At 34.6% G+C, this 18,318-nt stretch overlaps 1 pseudogene; it reads left to right on the forward strand.

Annotated features, from left to right (window-relative positions):
* The first annotated feature begins 6,566 nt into the window (after positions 1 to 6,566).
* On the forward strand, positions 6,567 to 18,030 carry LOC137755217 (phosphatidylinositol-glycan biosynthesis class W protein-like; annotated as a pseudogene).
* Positions 18,031 to 18,318: the final 288 nt, after the last annotated feature.

An 18,318-nucleotide genomic window follows, 5' to 3' on the forward strand; every position in this document is an offset into this window, starting at 1 on the left:
CAGAATGCCTTGAGTCTATGAATATATTGAAATTTTAAGAATATGTTGGTTATTATATCTAACATTCAAATGGGTAATTTAAGTGTCAATATCTATCTTTTTCTATTGATCTAATCTATATAACCATCTGTCTATAAACACATTTATACACACAAGCACACATATATATGTGTATGCATATTGTTTATGTGTATTTACATAGGCACGTGCATGCACACACACACACACACACACATATAGACAGAGGAAGAGAGATGACATACATTAATTTAGCCCCAATAATAATTAGATACCTAGAGTAGTAAACTGTATAAATGCTGCAAAGGAAACAATGTTATCCTTACCCTACAGAGTATTATAATGGCGACAGGAAGATTAGGAAGATAACAAAATCATTACTATCAACACATAAAACATATGTGATATAGGCAATTTCTAAATTCAAATGAATGTAAAGATTAAGTGTAGTTAATTAGAGAATACATTTTCAAGGCAATGAGTCTTATGCATGGAAGACCTCAGAAGTAGAGAATATATCTTAAAAAATGAAGTAAATTTGAGAATAATACTACAGAATGATAAACACAGAACACAGTTGGCCCTCAATATCTGCAGGTTCTGCATACAAGGTTTCAACCAACCATGGATTAAAAATATTATTTTAAAAAAATCCATAAACTTCAGTAAAGCAACTATACTCCAAAAAAATTTTTTTAATTTAAAAAAATTAAAAATATATATACAGTTGGGATTCAATAAATGACAGTTATCAATGACCAAAAAAAAAATCCATAAACTTCCAAAAAGCAAAATTTGAATTTGCCACACAACAGCAACTACTTATGTAGCATTTATGTTGTATTTACCACTCTTTACACAGCACTTACATTGCTTTAGATATTGTAAGTAATCCAGAGATGATTTTAAGTATACGGGAGGATTTGTGTAGGTTATACGCAAATACTACACCATGTTCTGTAAGGGATGGCGCATCCGCAAATTTTGGTATCCAAGGGGTGGGTGGGGTGAGGGGGGTCCTTGAACCAATCCCCTGTGGGTACCAAGGAACGACTGTACTACATGAAAACACTATATGAAAAACACAGAAAAACCTGGGTTTTATAAGAGATTCTCAGGGAATCTACTTTTGGAGAGCAGAATGGCCATACTTAGAAATATTTATGTAGAAGACTTGGATGTTAAAATAACTTAAACTGATAGAAGTAGAACTGCTGAACAGCAGTCTATGGTGCTCAGAATGAATCTCACTGAGGAGTCACAAGAGATACTTATGTTGAGCCAGAGGCGACAATGAAGAAGTTTTGGGAAGACTGGAAGAGCACGATACACACATCCATCCTCTGAAGCCTACTTTGGTTCATAGGACACTTCATTATCAAGGAACAACCTCACCAACAAAATTTGTTTCCCTATGTGGAATAGTAGATTGAAAAACTGGCTAAAATCCCTCAGTCTTCCTTATGTTCACACCTTTTAAATGTTGCTTTACATTTATTTCTATCAAGGAGTGAAGTTTCTTTCTCCATCTGTTGAATATGGGCTGTCTGTGTGACATGGTTGGCCAATAGAATGTAGTATAAGTGACAGCACGCCAATTCTGAGTGTAGGGATCAAGTCCAGAGTCACTTCCCCTCTCTTCCTTGAAATCCTTCTCAGTTGTCATGTAAATAAGTTCCAGCTTGCCTGCTGAAGAATGAGAAAGAACAGGGAACAGAGACATCGTCCTGGCTACAGTAACTCTACTTAACCACTTCCCAGTTGACCATCCTGTTGAGCTCAGACACATGTGTGAGCCCTGCCAAGACAAGAACAACTGCCCAGATAAGGCCAGCCCAACTGCCAAGTCATAGACTCAGCAGTTAAACCACTAAGATTTGGAGTCCTTTGCTATACAGCAAAAGCTAACTGATACACACGGTCAATATCCTCCTGATGAAGGAATAAGGTTACTGTAGTTTATCACACAGGCAATCTAAATGCATTCCTATGTATATTAAAAAGTTTGACACTTCACTCAATTATAAGATAAACTTCTTTTTCATCAAAATGTATTAGACAAGTCAGAGGTGTCAGTCCCGCTTCTTTAAGTTATAATTTGAAATGAATATGCATTGTGATTTTTTATTTTATTTTATTTATTTTTGGTTGCGTTGGGTCTTCGTTGCTGTGCGCGGGCTTTCTCTAGTTGCGGCAAGCGGGGGTTACTCTTCGTTGTGGTGCACGGGCTTCTCATTGCGGTGGCTTCTCTTGTTGCGGAGCACGGGCTCTAGGCATGCGGGCTTCAGTAGTTGTGGCGCGTGGGCTCTAGAGAGCAGGCTCAGTAGTTGTGACACACGGGCTCAGTTGCTCCGCGGAAAGTGCAATCTTCCCGGACCACAGATGGAACCAGCGTCCCCTGCATTATCAGGCAGATTCTTATTGCCTGCCATTGAGCCACCAGGAAGTCCCTGCACTGTGATTTTAGTCTCCAGTGAGTTTGCATTACTGCTCTTGCCATATGAACAACAGGAGCTTTGTTGATTGTCCAGTTCACTTCTGGAATAATCACTATACAACCAACTTCTGGTTTTAAATCATTTTACATTAGAATGCCACACAACTGTCTAAAACATCAAAGAGAAGAAAGGAATTATTCTGCAAAAACATTTTGTATATTTTTAGTTAGGCTTAGTGTAACTCCAGATTGAGAAGCTTTCTAACATTTCACATAGTTGCCTTTCTTTGCAGACTCTGTATGTATGTATGTGCATGTGTGCATCAAATAATGAACGGTAATATAAAGTAAATTGCCTTTCTTATGGTCCAATGTTAATTAAAACCAAACGTCCCTTCCACAATGCAGCTAATGTACATTAATTATTCTGTCTTGTGCAGATGTGACAAGAGGGAACATGCAATTATTAAGGGGAAAAAAAGTACACATTGTAACAATAATTGTCTGCAATGTGAAATACTATTGCTTTTCCCCTATGAGTAACTTGAATACTTGCCAAATAATCCTCTCTCCACCATTTAAATAATGTAAATTGTTCTTTCACAATAATATATACTTAGAATTACCTTTTTATAGAGTTTAACTGAAATATGTTTATTTCCATTTACCTTCCTTCCACAGTTTTAAACAACGCAAAAATCACAATAAGTTTTTAATGTTTTCTATTGGCATAAATTTAAACATAAAAGATGAGTGTTATTTTATAGAAGAAAGAGCACTGATAGCAGTCATAGTTAACTTTGAATGCTACCCTTTTCTCTTTAAACTTGAGAAAATCTTTTTACTTTTCAGAGATTATTAAGTTGGAATACGAATACCTACAAGGGTAGTAGATGGAAAGTGATTGAAAAGATTATGAGATAACATGTATAAAGTGACCAAATCACAAATGATCTTTCCTATATTGCTCTGTTATTAGGAACAGAAATTAAATCCATTGAGATAAATTTAGATTTTCAGATATTTGAACTCTCAATCTCAAATTATCTTTGTCTTTTAAATCCTTTACCAAAGAACACTTTCTCTGCTTCTAAATAATATTATATGATAAACATTTGAGGACCTCAATCAAATGCTGATATATCAGAAAAAGAAACTTTCTGAAGGACAACCACTGTCTCCCAGAGACTTTGTGTTCCCTACCCAAAGGAGAAACTGGTGTTCCCCAAAGTGATGATGAAAAGCATGATTGAAAGGCAGAAATACAGCGGAGACCATTTTCGGCCCAGCACTGTGGTAGTTTCTCTGCAGCTCTGTTCCACAGCCCATTTTTCAGTTTTCTGAAAGTCAGGTGTCATTTCTGGTAGGGACTTTTGATTCTGACATTAGCTTCTGTGGTGGCTTCAGAGGAAGAGGTTGCCCTAGTGAATCATCTCTTCATTGTGGAAATTATTCCTGGACCCTGAGTTAGAATCTGGTTTTTGGCCTTCAGCATTTCTATCAGTTTTGGAGTCACTTAATTCCCTGTACTGAATATCTTTCTTGTTAAAAAACCTAGAGATTTTTCTTAGAGATTTTTCTATCTCTTGGATTAATCCCTGACTGATACAGCTTCAAAATATTTTTGATAAGGAATAAATTTGTCCAACATAGAGTGATTGTAGGAGAGAAATAATGATCAAGAGCTAGATTAGATTTAGATTATAGAGATTTTTAAATGCATTGGTAAGGAAGTGGAATTTTTCTAAAATTCATGAGAAACCATTTGAACAGAGAGATAGGATGATCAATATGTATTTTAAGAAGATGATTCTGGAACCTATGCATGGAGTAAATGGAAGGATGATAGACTGGAAGCAAGTGGTTTGATCCAATGAAAGCTGTTGGAGCCGACATCAATCACAGCATAGAATAAAAGACAATCCTCTGAAATAACAGCTCTTTCACAAACAACAGGCATACAACTGTTTTTAGCACCATCAGAAAAATAACCAAGAACAACCCTTATAATTTTTTCTTCGTATTACAGCTAACAGCTGTCATTTTGTTTAATGCTTTAAGGTTACACTTACAATAGCTTTCCCAGATGACATGGGCATGGCAACATGCAAATGAATGGCTATGAGGCGCACACGTCAAATATCATTTTCTCTGACAGGTGGTTCCTGGCAATATACATCAGTTCTTAAAGCTTAAATAGACCTGTTGTTTTCATTAAAACTATGAAACACTGGAAGAATAAAAAACAACTTGAATATTTCTCAGTGATAAAACCAAGCACCCAGCTTGGAATAAGTACTCAGCACACATTAGTTCTCTTACTTTCCATCATACCTACAACACTGAAAACACCCTGATATTCCAAGCCAAAGCCAGGTATGCTCTGAGACTAAAATGTGCCCTTTGTCTATGGAATACCCAAGCAATTCTGTGACCATTGAGCAAACTGACTTAAGTGTCATTTGAGAAGATAAATATCCCCTGGGGCTTCAGGAAAAAGGAAAGATAAAATCCAAATATAGGGTCAGGGGGAAAAACAGCTTTCTGAAGAATAAAACACTTGAGATGGGCCTTGAACCAAACATGGAAGAGTAGATGAAAATGGTATGATGAAAGGTACTTGCAAACATGGGAAAAGAAGGATATAAGGATTTAGTTAATGGAGGTTGGACCTATATTGTGGAGGAGAGAAAATGGCTTGCTGAGAAATCAGTATTTAATTGGCGGACTACAGAAAAACTTTAAAAGATTTTAAGTGGAGAATTTATCAAATAAATAATTTATAATAAAATGTTGGTATCAACACAACATTTACTGATGGAATTCCTCTGAAAGATATGTCTAACTTTGCCTCTATAGGGTTAGTCTATACAAAGGTTTTCCAAAAAAATTTTTGCCAACATTTACAAAATTGGACATATCACAATTACAAAGTGCAGACTTAGGATTTTTTTAGGGTTTATTTGAAATCAGAAGATAATAAACAGAAAGCATAAACTCCTACTCAGCAATTGTAGTAGGTTTAGAGATAAAGGCTTAGTATCATATTCTGAGACACTGGAATTAGCAGCTGTGGCTCCCTCTGCTCTGTATTTATGCTTTCCACCAGTACATTTCATTTATCCATGGCTTTGGTATATCTGAGACAGATGAAATCTGATAGCTGTATCCCCATTCCTAGAATATATCCTACCCCATATAAGTCCAAAAAGTACCTTCAACAGTCCAATACATTTGTCCATCACAGGATTTTCAGTACAGGCATACCTTGTTTTATTACACTTTGACTCATTGAAGGCTAGATGACGGTTAGCATTTTTCAACAATAAAGTATTTTTTAATTAAGGTGTGTACATTGTTTTTTTTTTTAGACATAATGTTCTTGCACACTTAATAGACTATGGTACAGTGTAAACCTAACTTTCATATGCACTGGGAAACCAAAACATTTGTGTGACTTTCTTTAACTCGATGTTTGCTTTATTGTGGTGGTCTGGAACCAAACCTGCAATACATCTGAGGTATGCCTGTACTATTATCCACATAAGTTGATAAAATGTTTATTTCAAGTCTATTTTCTCAGGCAATTGTTCTGGTTAACAATAAGCAAGAATGTTTATGGATTTAAAAATTTAAGTTTAGAAGTCAAACTTTATATTTGATTATGCCTTCATATTTATTATTTTAAAGAAAGTTTAAATCCATTTCCTGTATTATCAAAGGAGAGGGAAAGACTCTCATTTAAAAGTTGTATACTCAAAGAATGCTAATTTATTACATTGATGAGCTATAATAAATTGTGTCTACATGTTTATTTAATTTCACTTCATATTTAAATATTACATGAATATTTATCACTATAGTGAAAAATTTTGCATTAAAATAATTACTTTTTGATTATAATACATAATAATTTTAGCTAAATGAGTGTCTCTGTATGAAGGCACTTGATTAGGCATATATGTGTCCTTGATCATAAAAATAGTCAGGGGGTTTTTGGAAGTTTGGAGGTGCATAGCTGAGACATCTAGAATACTACAATTTTGACACTGTTGGGGTTATGTGATTGCTTTCTGACTAACTATAAGGTAAAGTCAAGGGAAAGGCAAAAATGAAAAAGGACACAGATGGGCATGATGCTCCTGCTGGCTGGAAAATCAATTCCTGGCACTTGAAGGGAGCAAAGGAGGAGAAGGGATTTCCATATCTTAGAGACATGCTGTGTCAACCAGAAGCTCAAGAAAACACAGGTGACATAAAAGTAGATCTTTCTGGATTTTGTAACTTTCAAGTTCTAATTTGGTAGGTTTGCACCGACTGTTTACATAGCCATTGAGTCAGGCCCACAAGCTTAAAAATAATTATTTGCTCTCCGAAATAATTTCATAAAATAAACCAAGTCTTCAGCCTTTAAATCAAAGAATAATATAGTGTTAAAATTATGCCATTGCTAAGTGTGCATGTACAGTCTGTAGAATTAAGGCTTTCTGCTTGTAGTTTTGTTATTTTGACCCAGGATACCAGGAACATCTCACCAATCACCTCTGATGGTCCTCACTTGAAAACACACACATACACGAAGAGATGGACATACAAAAGAAACAATATACAAATTAAAATTCCAGGGTATTAGCATATAAGCTAAAGTCACACCATGAAACAGGTCTGGTAAAGGCTGTGATGCAGTACATAGTTTAATGGAAGCCCTTACTTTCCTTGTTTCTTAAACTTGGGCTTTATTTTCTTCACCTGCCTCCCTAACAGGAATCAAAGTAGCAGGGCAAGTGAGATCATCAGATATGTACAGCCAACAGCCCACTTAGGCAAACCTTAACCATACCAAAGTGGATGGTACACAAAGGAAGTGGAAAATATAAAAGAATGGAGGAAGCACCACAGCTTTAGCACAATGATCTCACCTTCTAAAAAGTATCACCCTATTAATGCCTTGGACTCAAGCAAGTTGATCTGTAGCTTCTCCTCTACAGGAAGTGCTGGGGGTGGCGGAAAGAAGGAAGTAAAAGCATTATTCTAAGCCTTCTTTTTGCCCCTCTACCCTCATATTGCCTGTTTCTATTCATTTTATAAGTTCTGTTTATGTCTTAATAGATAAAATTAACTTCCTAGAATCATCAGCACACAGATTATTTGTATCCAGGTTTATAGATATTAAGTATATCCTCTGAAAGTGTACTGTTTCTAAAGAAAAGGAAAAAGCATTTCAGAAAAAGGCCATTAGTGAAAAGACACAAAACTTTAGCATTTTGCCATCTCATTTTGAGATGCAGTTCTGGACTTTAGGAATTTCAAATTATTCCTCTGATTCGCAGACAAAGCAAAGCTCAGTGAGGCAGTATTCTTCATTAAGAAACGGTTAACTCAGTAATGGTCTGGGCCAACTGGAGAATGAAGAAAAGCAATTTAAAAGAGCACAGGATCTGTTTTAAGAATAATCACTTGTTCACCATATAAAATGAATAATTTAGATGGCCATTAGGCACAATTATTATAGGTGGGCAAAGGCAAATGGAAAATTGTATATTTTCATGGATACTAATTGCATCTTGGTTGAGGAAGAGAAATTCATGCATTTGCTGAATTGAACTACCATATTAAGACAAAACAACTATTTGGTTGCTTGTGAACTCATCAGAGTTTTAAATTACACATCGATCTATCTTTTTTCTAGTTTTTAACATTTTATTATGTAAAATTATATAAATACACCAAGCATCCAGATTCACCAATTAATAAGTCACGGCAAATACTGTTTCACCTAAATCCCCACCCAATTTCTCCAATTACCCCACTCAGATTATTCTGATTAAGATTTATACATCCAATCATTTACTCTGTAAATTTTTATATTGATTTATCCTTATGTTCAGTTTTGATACCAATTCTGAGTTCTCATTTTTTTCCCAAATGACTGAAGCAAAGGAAGTGAGCCACATTTACCAACATATATCAACCACACAGCTTTTCTTTTATGAACACACTATTGTGGCTGATTCCTAAGATAAAGGTATTGAACATATTTCAGGCTGCCTCAAGTGCTTGTCATCATTATTTCTGTATATTACTTATAAAGGGGCTCAATGAATGCTTGTAGAATGAGTTCAGAGAATCTATAATTTATGACCAATTACTCTCATAAAATTCATGTCAATATTACATATGAAAAAACACTCATAATATAAAAGCTATAACAGTGTCTACCACATATTGTCAGAATTAAATTTGACAATGCCTATACAGCACTTAACAAGTACTGACTTGTGATGTACTATTAAATATTTGAACTTAATATTCATGTTGTTGTTTGTTATTAAAAGTGATTTTGTAATAGTAAGCACAAAGGAAGGAGGATCTGCAAACTTTTCTGGGGCAGACTTGCCCACCTGATCATTCATGGAAAAAGAACTCTTCAAAACCTTAAAAACACTTTAGAGCTTAGATTTATTTCTTCTGTACCAATGGTACCAAAAATAGCCTAGCACCCACTATATTGATACTTCAACCACAGTGGTAGAAACTTAGTTTTTTTTTCTAAGTGTAGGACCTCCAAATACTCTGGATATCAACTATGTAAATATTCTAAGAGTGATGATCAATAGAGCTATTGCTCTCTTCCCCTTGAAAATTTGCCTAGAATCCCACTAATTAGTGAGGCAGTATGCTCTTGCTCTAGAGCTCTAATCTCTACATATAAGAGTGTCACCCTGGGAGAGAAATTGGACAGAGAAGCGGGAGGGTGAATATAGTTCATTACTAAGAAAAGTACATCAATCGATCTAGAAAAATTATTAAGAGAAAACAGAATTGAAATTTTGGTTAGATATTTCAGTAGCATAAACCATGCTCTCTCCTGAAAGATACTAGCAATCTAGTTGTGTAATGGACTCTAACACACATGAAATAATTTGACAACAATGTTACACTACCTACTTTAGTTCCAAAATATAAATGTGGTATTAAAGTCCATAATTAAAACTTAACTTACAGACAGTTCTCCAAAGAAGACATACAGATGACCGAAAAGCACATGAAAAGATGCTCAACATCACTAATTATCAGAGAAATGCAAATCATAACTACAATGAGGTGCCACTTCACACTGGTCAAAGTGGCCATCATTAAAAAGTCTACAAACAATAAATGCTGGAGAGGGTGTGGAGAAAAGGGAACCCTCCTACCCTGTTGGTGGGAATGTAAATTGGTACAAACACTATGGAGAACAGTATGGAAGTTCCTTAAAAACCTAAAATAGAACTACCATATGATCCAGCAATCCCACTCCAGGGCATATATCTTGAGAAAACCATAATCCAGAAGGATACATGCACCCCAATGTTCACTGCAGCACTATTTACAATAGCCAAGACATGGAAGCAACCTAAATGTCCATCGACGGATGAATGGATAAAGAAGATGTGGTACATATATACAATGGAATACTACTCAGCCATAAAAAGAATGAAATAATGTCATCTGCAGCAACATGGACGGACCTAGAGATTATCATACTAAGTGAAGTAAGTCAGACAAAGACAAATATCATACGATATCACTCACATGTGGAATCTAATTTAAAAAAAAAGATACAAATGAACTTATTTACAAAACAGAAGCAGACTTACAGATATCAAAAACAAACTTATGGTTACCAAAGGGGAAACACTATGGGGAGGGATAAATCAGGAGCTTGGGATGAACACATACACACTATTATATATAGGATAGATGACCGATGGGGACCTACTGTATAGCACAGGGAACTCTACCAATATTCTGTGACAACCTATATGAGAAAAGAATCTAAAAAAGAATGACTATATGTATATGCATACAGGAATCACTTTGCTGTACACCTGAACCTAACACAACATTGTAAATCAACTATACTCTAATAAATTTTTTTAAAACTTAATCTATAAAAAATATATAATACACACAAGAAATATATAAGAATATATGTGATTATAAATGGATCCACAATAAAAATTAGTGGTCCTTAACTGAAGTATGGTCAGAATTCATCCCCAGAAATTGTGATTATGTAACTCTGAACTAGATCCTCAAGAATTCATACTTTAAAAAATGTCTAGAGGAAATTTTGATAAAGACTCCTTATTGAATGACACTGGTATGAAGACTATGATGTGAGCTGTACATGTCTACAATGTACAACACAATATATCTGCAAAAATCATCTCCAGAAGAGGAAGCATGTCACCGTATGCCTCCATGGTTTCCCTGATTGGCCTGTCAAAACTATGTATGTGACTAGCACATAACAAGCACTAAATTAATATTTGATTAACTTTTTATTTATTTTGATTAACTTTTTATTTATGAAGCAATGAAAGAGAAGTTAGATTTTATTGAGTCTGTCAAATAGAATATCAGTGAGAAAACTGACCAAATATCATGATTCACAGTGAATTAAAGAAAAAAAATTCATTAAGCAAATGAGAGAGCAAAAATCTAAGGCTCAGGTTTATTGCATGAGATGTACTGAGTGTAGGTGAAATCTACAGCATGGAGACTCAAGGTAGGGCCAGAATAGATACATAAATGTTTTCCATGGATGTATATATATTATTTTAAGAGGTCTTTCTGGAAACATTGTTAAAAATTAATCTAAAAAGTGACTTCTGCTATTCAGATCGGAATAAAATCTTCATTGTACATTAGAAACTCAAGATTTGTCTCAAACTATTATGAAAGTTGCATTAATTATTTTAGAAGGCCAACATATATGTCAGAGTTAAAAACATAATGTCTTAACCAACTACATAAAAATTAGCACCTTGTTAACAGATTTTTCTCTCAGTATATTTGTTCATTATATGCTTGGTTTGTGTGCCCTTTTTAATCAAATGACTGCAATAACTATCAATATAGTACCTAAATATATTACCTGCCACGTATAATCAGAACATACTAAATTTTATCATATAACATTTTTACCTAATATTCAATACACTTACAAAAATTTTTTTTAAATTATAGCTAACTTGAATAGCTTACATCTTGCATCACGTTAGGTTCTGTATTGCTTCAGTACTAAATTTTGGTGTGCCCTAAGTGCCAAATTGGTGTGCCCAATTTTACAACGAAATGGAAACACCATAGAAAAACAGTCCTATTACTGTGGGAAATGTGCCAACAACTGTATGTGTAGTTTCTGCCTAATACTCTAAGGGACAAGATTTATCTCCTGGTCTGAGACCTCTTCCAAATATGGAGATAGAAGCAAGAACCAATTAAATATCAGGCAAATATTTGATCATATTCTGAACCATGTTATTAATAAGTTGAACTGATTTCATTCCACTCTCTTGCTGAGTTGCCTGCATGCCTTAGTCCACTTGGGCATGGTGGAGGTTAGGGTTGATTTTTTAGAGAAATATATATAATGTTCTTTACTTTCTGTGTTAGTAAGCCAATGATAGCCAGTGGCAACCCTGAACAGACTTTGTAATTACAGTGGAGCCCATTTTCTGATATCGTCTAATAAATTAGTGAAGAAACCTCAATAAATGTTCAGAGTTCATCCATATTCTTTCAGATATTTGTCTCTAAAGCCTCAGGCAATAAACCAAATCACATTTAAATAATTTTTGAAACAGCCATTCCAGATATTGCTATGTCCTGACATGCTTTTTCTTTTTTCTAAAATGCTCCAGGTGTCCATATCTTGAGAACTGTATATGCCAGTCTTTAATAGAAAGTTTCATTTAGGGGGAAAACAGCATAGGGTAGAAGTGGCAATTTTTTTTTTTCCACCCAGGTCTCAGTGAAGAGTGAAAACTCACTTAAGTGAAAATGAATGTATCATCTGCAAAGACTTTTTTGAGACATAAATATTTTTATTAACAAGGCATCAAGGAAGTCAATTTACTGATGATTTATGGATGATCATTTCACATATTTAAGTTAAAGAGACATTTATTAAACACCTGCTAGTGCTGAAGCACTATATTCAGTACTTTAGACCTACCCCAGGAAAGATTATTATTACAGTGAGAAAACAGAAAAATATGTAAGCATAGAAGAGGGACTCTTAGCATACCCTGGAAGGTTTTAGGATGTTTTTTATATGACCTTTGCCATTAATAAAACCTATCTCAAGTATAAACGTATAATTACTTGTATAAGTTCATTATTTCTAGACTGCAAGGTCCATGAGGATGGTGGAAAAGTCTATTTTTGACAGCTTTACCTCCAGAGTCCAGCATAGTATTTAGCACACAGTAGGCACTCTGTTTGTTAACTAAAATAGCAAGTAATATGAGTTCTGTGTAAGTTGTGATCAAAAGATAAGTTAACATGTCAATCTAAAACTCTCTAACTATCCCTCCCCACCACCATTTCCCCCTGATAACCATAAGTTCTTTCTCTAAGTCTGCGAGTCTGTTTCTGTTTTGTAAATAAGTTCATTTGTGTCAATTTTTTTTAGATTCTGCATATAAGCGATATCATACAATATTATTTAAAATGGATAACCAACAAGGACCTACTGTATAGCACAGGGAACTCTGTTCAATATTATGTAACAACCTAAATGGGAAAAGAATTTGAAAAAGAATAGATACACGTATATGTATAACTGAATCACTTTGCTGTACACCTTGAAACTAGGACATAACAAAATAAAAAGTTAAAAAAAAAAAGATAAGTTGAATTAGCTGGGCAAAAATGTTTGCTGGGAAGGGCGAAGTTGAAGTGAAAGAAAGATGGGGTAGGATATTTGTGATAAGGCCATGTTACACTGAGTGGCGATCACAAGCCAAGGTATGAAGCCTGATAGGTGTGGGGTGCCACATATGATATAGTTCCAAACAGGGCATTCCTGGAGATGGAAGCTTGAAAGTTAACTAGGGTTTATCCAAAACATGATAGGCTATGTTTCCCTTGGTAAGGAGCTAAAATCCATGCCAGGACAAAGAGGACAAAGAGGGCTTAAACTTGCACTAATACTATCACTACCTTCTCAAATAAACCAAACAGGCTTAATTATTTTGTCACTGATCAAAGCACACTTTCACGCTGAGCCAATATGGTCTCTGAACAATGGATTTAAGCCAAAAATAGAAACCTTTTTTGCTGAGCCTGTTCAGGACAAAGCGAGGCTGTACAAGTTTTTCACTAGGGAAGTAACAGCATCAAATGTGTGGCTTAGCTTACATTTTGTGTAAGGTTGACAAGAGACACTCCATGCAGTGAGATAATTTATGAAGTAAATCTTTTGTGGTAGGTTGACAAGAGATACTGCATGCAGTGAGATAATTTATGAAGTGAATCTAATAATTTATATGAAATATAAATAAAATACTCTATATTAAGGAAAAATGCTATATGGAGCCTTGTTTTGTAACTGTTGATTGATTTATCCATTGCCATTTTAGTCAATTTTCTAATATATTTATTTGTTCAGTTTTTATTATTTCTTCCTTCTCCTTTTTATTCCTTTGTAGTAGAACTTATAGTTTATTTTAATTCCATAAGAAATTGTTTTTACTGTTTATATACTCAGTAAGATTTCAAGGTACTGGACTTCCCTTCTGGAAATTGGGTTAAATATTTTAATATCTACAGTCTTTTATATATGGCTTATTCCTTTAAGTCTTCTGATAGAACATTCTCATACTACATGAGCTGCCCTAGATTAAAACAGAGCTTACTTTGGGTATAACTCATTGATTAGTATTTTCTTATGGAAACAAATAAACTACATCCTTTTAAACAAATTCCCTATGATAATTTTCATTTTACTTGTCTGGAGAGAATGAAATATGTTTATTAATATTACCTCCATTTTTAATTATTTTTCTTTATTAAATATAAGTCTGCATATATTCTAAAGAAAGGTTTACTATGTGTTTTAACTCTCAGATATAATTAATTAATTTTATTCCAATGCATTTTTCTTTCAGATAGTTTTGATGAAGGGGAGAGCAACTGCCTGTATACATTATTTTTTTCATTTGCAATGTTTAAAAAATGGAGGTGATAGAAAGATATTGTCTTACAAAAATATATCGCACAGAAAACTAGAACCAAATGCCCAAAGACTGTCAAACAAAAGCTGTAAATCAGAGGTTGAAAGTTTGACTTCACAGTTTTCTAATATTTATCACTTCACAATCCATCACAAAGCTGTTGATCTAAAAAAACCTAGGATCAGGTATCTAACAGACTGCAGTTTTGTTCACAGTATTTCCATAGCTGTGAGTTTTCACTTTTCCACTTAAAGGTTTCCAAATATTCATGCCTAATTATACTAGTACAGTACCATATTATTGATCAAATATTTTTCCCCATAATCATTTTAACAATAACATCTAAATACTTCAGTTTAAGCCTTATACATTCTTTCCTCAACAAATTTTTCAGAGTCCTTGAATACAATAATACGCAAATAATCTGTTTCTTATGACACTTTCACCCACTAACTTTAGCATCTTCAATGGATCTTGTATACAATATTTCTTTCTCTGGTATTTGCCTAATGGAAATTTCCTATTTCCATTGTTCCTTCTACATTCTACTTTAAGAAAGAGCTGCTCTTCTCCATTATTTTTTTCAATTATTCATTTTTATAAGGAGGATCATGAATGAATATTTACATTAGTCCACAGTTTATCCATAATTTGTATATACATGATTTATCATAAACTGTTCAAAAATGAATATTGTTATTTATTTTGTTGCTCAAATTGTCCCAGATTTGGCCATTGAGATCTTCATGTTGGTGCTAGTGTCTTTTTTTTATGACTTTACTATATTTTTGAGCACTTCATTAATTAGCATCCTGATGTTCTAGGCTTACCTTGTAATTCACCTAACCTCACAAGATTTTTCCAAGGAGCCCTGATTTTTTTATTGGAAAATAGTATTTAGAAAGCAAGGTTTGGATGGTAGGTGTGCTCACTGCCATTAGATACTGTTCCTACATACGAACATGTACATCTATATATTTCTATGTCTACTCATTTGTGTGAGAGTGTGTGTGTGTGTGTGTGTGTGTGTGTGTAATCACACTGATAACTCTCATTCCAATCTATCACTATAGGGATCACTCTAGCCTTCCTCCTTTCCTTATTTGTAATTGTTTTCTCTAATAGTGTGAAACCTGGCTGTCATGCACAATATTTTTACTTACTGTAGTGACACACGTAAGTAAAAATGAAGATGTTTCAGAATCACAAATTCTCCTGTAAGAAACGAATTTATTAACTAGAGTTAATAATCAACTATATTTCAATAAAATTTTTTTTTAAAAAGATTAATATGGAGTAAGGCCAATAATTTGTCAAACCACTGACAGAATGAATTAGTACTCAGCTTACAAAATATTTCAATTATGTTTTCAAATTAATGATTCCTAATAGTATTTTTAATTTAAATAAATATGTGAAGCAAAGGACTTTGAGCCTGTGATTACTTACACAACCTACTCATCTTTAAGGATCTAGCTGAAAAAAAATGGGATGAAAAAACAATAGAGACATAAATAAATGTAGACACAGGCATACATCATTTTCTTGTGCTTTGCTTCATTGCGTTTTGCAGATATTGCTTTTTTTACAAATTGAAGCTTTGCGGCAACCCTGTGTCGAGCAAGTCTATTGGCACCATTTCTCCAACAGCATGTGCTGACTGCAAGTCTCTCACATTTTGGTAATTACCATAATATTTCAAACATTTTCATTATTATTATTTTTGTTATGGTGAGCAGTGATCAGTGAGCTTTGATGATACTATTACAATTGTTTGGGGGCACCACCAATCACACCTATATAAAATGGCAAACAATCAATAAATGTGTGTGTTCTGATTGCTCCACCAACAGGCAGTTCCCCCATCTCTCTCCCTCTCCTCAGGCCTCCCTATTCCCTGGGACACAATATTGAAATTAGGCCAATTAATAACCCTACAAATGCCTCTAAATATTCAAGTGAAAGCAAGAGTCACACATTTCTCACTTTAAATCCAAAGCTAGTACTGATTAAGCTTGGTGAGGAAGGCATGTCAAAAGCTGAGATAGCTGCATCAGCCAGAAGCACTGCGTGGAAGTCAGAAGCTTACACGGCTCTCTGCAGCGGGGCACCGAGACCGCCAGGAGCATGTGAGGAAGAAGAAAAATTGTCTTCTGTCCTCTACTCTGTATCCTGTGTAGAGGGCTCCTGATCATTCACTCACAGCATTTACGTTCTTCTTCACATACCTGGAGAACTCTATTCTTCGTTCACTTTGCTTTCCTAATAGTTCCTCTAGTGACCACTTTGACCATTTTCTCTTCATTTGTCCTCCTCGAGGACCTCGTTGTAATTATCTTGGGGGCAGGGCTGCTCTATGAAATATACTGCGGGAGAACTTGCTATGCCAGAATGCCTGTCCAGAAAATCCTTGAAAAATTCTTGGAAGTCAGTCCCAGCCATCTCTGCTTCCGTGTAATTAACAGTGCATTTACTGCTGTTGCCATTTTGGCTGTGGACTTCCCACTTTTTTCCAGAAGATTTGTCAAAACCGAGCTCTATGGGGTAGGAGCAATGGATTTTGGAGTAGGAGGCTTTACTTTAGGGACTGCAATGGTTTGTCCAAAGGTTAGGAGAAAATATACAAAAGGGTCCAGACTTTGTTATCTTACAAAGTCATTGTACTCTGTTTGGCCATTACTTTTCCTAGGAATGGGACGATTAGTCATTATAAAATCCATAGGCTATCAGGAACATTTAACTGAGTATGGAGTTCACTGGAACTTTTTCTTTACCTTAATAGTTGTGAAATTGATAATCTTAATGCTATTGATTATTTTTCCCCTAAATAAATCCTGGATTGTGGCCATCAGCATTACTGTATTATACAAGCTAGCCTTTGATTTTACCCCACTGAAACAGTTAATTTTATATGGCACTGATGGCAGTGGCACAAGGGTTGGTTTATTAAATGCCAACCAACAAGGAATAATTTCTACCTTGGGGTACGTGGCAATACACATGGCTGGTGTTCAAACAGGGTCATACGTGCTTAGAAAAAGATCACATATCAAAGACTGGATAAAAGTAGCATATTGTATTCTACTGACAGCCACTGGCCTCTTCATATCTCTTTACATAGTTTAGGTAAATGTAGAAGTAGCATCTCGAAGAAAGGCCTATTTAGCCTTTTGTATTTGGATAGTTGCTTCTTGCATGATCCTTCTTAGTAGTTTATTACTGGGTGATATAATTTTGAGTTTTGCCAAATTTCTAATTTAAGGAGCAGCAGTACCATGTTCTTAGAAACTTATCCAGTCACCTATGGCAAATAAAAAGCATTCAGAATCTCTAGTCTCTGAAGCTGAAAGAAAGGAACCCACTCTTTGTTTAATCACAGCAATGAACAGAAACCAGTTAATTTTCTTCTCGCAGTCAAATTTAACAACTGCCCTAGTCAACCTGTTGGTAGATACATTACACAGCTGTACCTTGTGGGCCTCATTTGTGCTCAATCTCTACAGGTTTACCAACTGCTTAATTATATATGTGCTACACTTGTAAGATAAGACAATAAAATTTTGGTGATCAATACGGGTAGTATATGCTTTGAGCAATATTTTTTTTTTTCTGTCTGAACGTATACTTTTATTATTTTTTTTGAATTTTTGAATTTTATTTTATTTATTTTTTTATACAGCAGGTTCTTACTAATAAGAACCTAACTGAGAAATATTATTTCAATGAGGAAGAATAAATATAAAATGTGAAGAAAATGGGCTTTTGGCAACCCAGGGTTAACTGTATTTTATTATAAAATTAAGTTTCACTCCTACTCTAAGAGTAGTGATGCTTAATATTTTAAATGTATCTCAA

Source organism: Eschrichtius robustus, chromosome 2 (assembly GCF_028021215.1).
Source record: "Eschrichtius robustus isolate mEscRob2 chromosome 2, mEscRob2.pri, whole genome shotgun sequence".
NCBI classification, from domain to species: domain Eukaryota; kingdom Metazoa; phylum Chordata; class Mammalia; order Artiodactyla; family Eschrichtiidae; genus Eschrichtius; species Eschrichtius robustus.